This window comes from Gossypium raimondii, chromosome 3, assembly GCF_025698545.1.
Source record: "Gossypium raimondii isolate GPD5lz chromosome 3, ASM2569854v1, whole genome shotgun sequence".
Taxonomy (NCBI): Eukaryota; Viridiplantae; Streptophyta; class Magnoliopsida; order Malvales; family Malvaceae; genus Gossypium; species Gossypium raimondii.
In genome coordinates this window covers 24028822-24035368 of record NC_068567.1, presented here as the reverse complement: position 1 = coordinate 24035368, position 6547 = coordinate 24028822, and positions in this window count along the sequence as shown.

Below are 6547 nucleotides of genomic sequence, written 5' to 3'. Positions count from 1 at the left end.
GCTAGACATTCTAGCCCAATGTACTTTCCTTTTACGATAACAAATTTGTGCTTGAAAGCTAAAATTCTTGCAAATGTAAAGAAGGCAAGTTATAGCCAGGGCACAATCACAGATTGGGACCTCTGCTGAATAGCCAGAGACTCTATTCTCTAGAAACAATTTGAAAAGAGCGAGGATCCCGAAAAAGAAGATCCCACGGAGATCGAGCCAATGCAATTAGCTAGAATCCCTGATAAGGTAGAACCAATGGAACCAGTAACCGAACTTGATATGACAACCTCAATGTTCAAAACTCATTGGCCTCACCCAGATCTTTGAGATGAGCTTTCAAAGTTGATGGACATAATGCAACATATGTAGTGGCAACAACAAGCTTACTAAATATATTCAAAAATACGGAATGACTCAATGAGAATCGCTTTTATAAAAATATACAATGACCCGTTTATTTTTGTGCCTGAGTTTCCAAATTTCATATTTGAACCATGGAGTCCACTATCGAAGAGGGAGCGAAGCAATTCATGCAAAAACAAAGATGATGGAGCAAAAGATAAGTCAGATTCTGAGGGATCTGTAATAAATAAAAAATGGGGGATCTTAACTTTATTTTATTTTCGTTCTTAGGTTATTTAATGTTTTAGGATTAGGTTCTATTAGGATTTTTTTTGCATAATAAAAAATTAGGTGGAAATCATAAATAAAAATGAACAAGTTGCAAAGTACAAAGTGTAGCAATAAATATATACATGTCTAGGATTGGATCTAGAGAAAGCTTGGTACATAAGCAGTCAAATTGACTCACCTCCTTTTTTCTAGAGTCCTACATGGTATATAGTATCTATTCACTTTTAAAAATGAGGACATTGTTAATCTTAAGTAGAGGGGACCAAAATATTGAAATTATTTCCTCCCAGAATAAAATTTTCTTTTAATTATGATTAGGTTATATCTTATTGAAAAATTTGAAATTTTGTTAAGTATGCTAAACTTCAGTATGAATAAAATTCTATTATTTTAATAATTTTCATGTTGGCTGAATTATAACATAAATGTATTCTTAATAAAGTATGCAAATCATACCATAAAATTTTTAGTTCCTTAAGAAATTTGGGCATGCATGAAAGTTTAAGTCTCTAGAATTGACTTAATAGTTTCTTGAGGCGAAATCCTAGGAAGCATAGAATGTTGAAAATGATTTAGGCAACTTTTGTTTGGACTGTTTCAGCCTTTCAAGCCAACCTTGATGAATTTTTATCCTTTGAAACCCAACTTTGAGACTGTATGGCCTAATTTTATTTGAACATTTGCAGTATTTAGGCATCACTTTTCTCTTAATTATCTTTAAATTGTCCCAAACACTAGACTCAGTACTATTCAAAATATTTTTTGAAAATAAGTTTGGGGGATTTGAAAATAAGTATCAAATGCTTAAAAAATTGTAGTACATACAGCAAAATGCTCGTGATAAAAAAGAGCTTATGTACTTCAAAAGATAATAGATGTACAAAAAAGCATGTGAAAGCAAAATAATTTGGTGTATTGAAGGTAAATATTCCGTAGGTTCAATTGAAGATGAGTCTATGGTTTTAAGCCTAGATTTTTCTATCTTTTACCTACCCCTAGGCTAGCCACATTACAACCTATTTAAAAGACTTATTAATTCAAGTTTCTATGCTACCTATATTAGTGGAGAGAAATTGTTATGCTTAACATATGAAGGCATAAATTAAACTTGATGATTGTAGCTTAGTCTTCAATAAGGGAATAAAATCATATTGGTAGGGATTTAACATGTCTTTATTCAGAAAGCATTTAGTCTATTTTTGCTATCATAATAATAACTGAGATTAATTTGAATGATATGTATACTGAAGTAGCATAAATATCAAATTTCTTATTCTTGAGCATAAGTATACTAAATTCATAATTTTGGGAAGAAAGTTTTTTTGAAGGAATTTTTCAAAGGTGTTTCCGAGAAATTCATTTTAATCTGTGCATTACTCGAGACGAGCAATGAATTGAGTTTGGGGGTGTAGAAACACGAAAATATACACACTTTTTCATGCCCTTTTTAACTCAAATTCATGCAAATTCGTAATAATTCTTGTCAAAAAATATATAATAATTATAAAATAATTAAATTGTACTTAAATTATTAATATGTTGAATTTTAATTAATTTTATAATAAATTTTGATTAATTTTGATCATTTTCAATAGATTCGCATAAAGGGTGAAAATTGGTTCGACAGACACTACTAGAAGCACAAAATCGAGAAGCGATTTTTGAAGCATCAAGGCGAAAAAAATTTTCAGCCGAAGAAGGTCCAAATTAAGAATATTAATTCATAATATAATTAATTTTAATTTTAATCCAAATTATTTTGGGTTAAATAAATTATTATTAATTAATTATGAAAAAAGGCCCAATTGATCTGAATTGAGAAAATCGTTCCGAGCTAGCACTAGGTAGCCCAAAACCATGTCTATGAATTGAGAAAGTGTTCGTGGAAGTTGATATGTTTAATTTTATTCTTCTTTATCCTTTTAATTTTATTGTTGTTGTTCTGAACATGTCTATGAATAATTGTGATGTTGATATGTTTAATTTATTTAATATGGATTAAATTTAATTCATGTTAGGTTGATTGAATTTTGTCCACTTAATTTATTAAAATTGTGTTTGTGTTGTTATAGGCCCAGGTAAGATGTTTGATTAAGTAAAATCATGAGTAAGTTATTCTTGCATTACAATTGTAAGGAAACTAATGAATAAATTATTTAAACGAATTGAAATTACAATTAATTGACACGATACTTAATCAGTTCATGTTTAATCATCTAAAGTAGCTGAGGGTTAAATTAGCAACGGTATCTAATGATACACTAGTATTGCATAACTTGCAAGATTATTGTGATTAAACTATTTCAAGGTAGGAATATATTGTTACCTTACGTAATCTTTTATGCACTTGTGTGATTGAATTAATTGTTTGAATTGGCATAGAGATATGTACAAGAGATTATTTTTACTTTCATAAGTATGTCTGTGCATTAACGCATTTGGTTATTAAAATTTGTTTAATCGGTTGAATTGACATAGAGATATAGTCAAGAGATAAATGGATTTTGGTAGGTGAGTATGTTCATAAGTTAGCAAATTACCAAGTTGCCGTGAATTTATTCGTAACAACATGAACATGAGTTTAGTAATTCTAAGTTAAGAACTGTAATTAATCTAACACAATTATGTCATCTTATTAAAATAATCTTTTGAAATCGTGCATTGGAACTTTTATTTTCTCTTTATTTATTTTACTTAGTTAAAAATCTTAGTTTTTAATCACCTCTTCAAATCAAAATATTTTTCTTCACCAAAGTGTTTTGAATTGCATTATAAATAATTCTTTTCACAGTCCCTGTGGGTACGATAACTCGACATTTACTTGTCACTTTATTACTTGTTGCGATTGTGTACACTTGCACATTTTTGTCATTCCAGTCTGATAATTCATTTCATGTGGCTTTAACTGTCTAGAAGCATAAGCAATCACTTTGCCTTCCTGCATCAAAACACAGCCTAGACCATTTAAAGACTCATCACTAAAAATCGCGAACTCCTTACCCGACTCAGGTTGAACTAACACCGGTGCCTTAGTTAATAACGTTTTCAACTGATTGAAACTTTGGTAGCATTTCTCAGACCACTCAAATTTCACATCTTTTTGCAATAATCTCGTCATCGGCATAGCAATCATCAAAAATCACTTAACAAACCTTCTGTAATACCCGGCTAATCCCAAAAAACTTCTAACCTTAGATACATTTCTTGGAGGTTTCCAGTCAACAACAGCTAAAATCTTGCTCGGATCAACTCTAATGCCCTTGGTTGATACAACATGTCCCAAAAATTTGACTTTTCGAAACCAAAATCCACATTTGCTAAACTTGACGAATAATTACTATTCGTGCAAAGTTTGCAAAATAATTCTCATATGCTCGGTATGCTCAGTCTCATCTCATGAGCAAATCAAGATATCATCAATAAATACCACAACAAATCAATCTAAATACGATCTAAAAATTATGTTCATCAAATCCATAAATACTGCACGTGCATTAGTTAAATCAAACGACATCATAAGAAATTCATAATGTCCATACCTGGTCTTGAACGCGGTTTTCGGTACATCTGAATCTTTAACTCGTAGTTGATAATAACCAGAACAAAGATCAATCTTTGAAAATACTGTTGCACCTTTCAACTGATCAAATAGATCATCAATGCGCGGCAATGGGTATTTATTCTTGATCGCAACTTTATTGAGCTGATAGTAATCAATACATAATCTCATAAATCCATCCTTTTTCTTTACGAACAGAATAGGTGCAGCCCAAGGTGAAAAACTGGGTCGAGCAAAACTGTATCTGTCAACTCTTGCAACTGCGCTTTCAACTCTTTAAACTCTGTAAGTGTCATTCTGTAAGGAGCTATCGATATCGGTGATGTTCCTATTACTAACTCAATGGCAAACTCAACTTCTTTGATCAGCGGTAACCCGAGTAACTCTTATGGAAACACATTTGGATACTCACAAACCACTGGAACCGATTCTAACTTCAACTCAGAAACTCTAGAATCAAATACATACGCAAGGTACGCATCACAACATTTTCTCACATATTTCTGTGCTGAAATAGCTGAAATAACATTAGGCATACCACTCAAACTATCTGGTTCAATCTGAAGCTTTTCACCGTTCTGACTCTTTAACATAATAAGCTTTTGTCTACAGTTCATAATAGCATCATGTAGAGTCAGCCAATCTATGCCCAAAATCACATCAAATTCATTGAATGACAATAGCATCAAATTGGCCAAAAAATTACAACCCCGAATCATCAACGGACAGTTTTTCCAAACCTTATCAACTAGCTCATACTAACCTAGGGGGTTCGACACTTTAACCATGAATTTAGTGCACTCAACAAGTAAGTTCTTACTTGACACTTGATTTGTGCATACATACGAATGGGTTGATCCCGGATCAATCAAAGTAGTAACATCAGTATTAAAGATAGAAAATGTACTAGTAATAACAACTGGCGTTGAAGCTTACTCTCGCGCACGAATTGCGTAACCTCTGGCTAGTGTTCGTGCCTTAGATCTCATAGCAGAGTCTTTTGTTCCAGTATGACTATTACTCGCATTTCCAGGATTACAAGGTGGTCTACCTCTCACGGCAGTATTGTTAGGTCGAACATTCTAAACCTTTTCTTTTTCGGGTACCTCTGGGCAATCTCGAATAAAATGCTTATATGACCTACATTTGAACCACACACCATCTTTCACCTTGCACTCACCAAAATGTCGACGTCCACACCGTTGAAAATCAAGCTTATTGTCTTTAACACTGCCTACGCTCGCTACAGACATAGCTTGAGCTTTTGAACCCACATGTTGTTTACCTCGATCTTTACTAGAATATCTTACTGAAGCTGTCAAAAGGTTATAATGTTCTCTCGATTTCTTCAATGATTACAGATATGACTTTCCCAATGATCTCTTTCTTGAATCTCTAGTTTCATAATTAGCTTCTCTCTTTTCTTTGCTAAGCTCATCGGCCTTGTGCGCTTGATCAACTAGAATAAAAAATTCTTTCAGTTCAAGTATCCCGACTAACAGCTTTATATCTTCATTTAACCCATCTTCGAACCGCTTACACATTGTAACTTCTGTAGGAATACATTCTCTGGCATATTTTCTCAATCTAACAAATTCCCTCTCATATTCAAGCACTGTCATTCGGCCTTATTTAAGCTCAAAAAATTCTTTACGTTTCAGATCAAGGATTCTTTAACTCATATATTTCTTTCGAAACTCAGTTTGAAAGAATTCCCAATCGATACGTTCTCTCAGCACCACTGAAACTAAAGTGTTCAACCACTGATAAGCAGAATCTTTTAATAGAGATAAGACACATTTTACACACTCTACTGGTGAACAAGATAACTCGTTGAAAACTCTGATAGTATTTTCTAACCAAAATTTGGCTCTCTCCGGATCATCATCAACTGTAGCTCTAAGTTCTTCAACACCATATTTACGAAATTTTGTCAACTGGCAATTTATTAACTCGCATTGGTTCCAAACCTTAAGGAACTACGGGGATCGGTTGGGGAACAGGTGGGGGTGGAAGTCGTTGAGCTGCCAGATTCATTTGTACGAATTAGGTAAACCATTCACTCATCATTTGGAAAAAAAGCTTCCTTAGCCCCTCCTCCCCGGCCCTCAGATACAGGACTAGTGCTACTTGACGCTGCTCCGTGAACGGAGGCTTGCACGTTACTTTCAACTTCATCCGAATTGACTCAGTTGGATGTCATTACTATATGAAAACATATTTTAAACGAGTCAGGAGTTATCACACTATCACAGGTTATATAACATCATGTATTTCTAGACTCGTACACACTATGTTCAGTCTGAGAATCGACTAAACCGTAGCCTTGATACCACTAAATGTAACACCCCTAACTCGTATCCA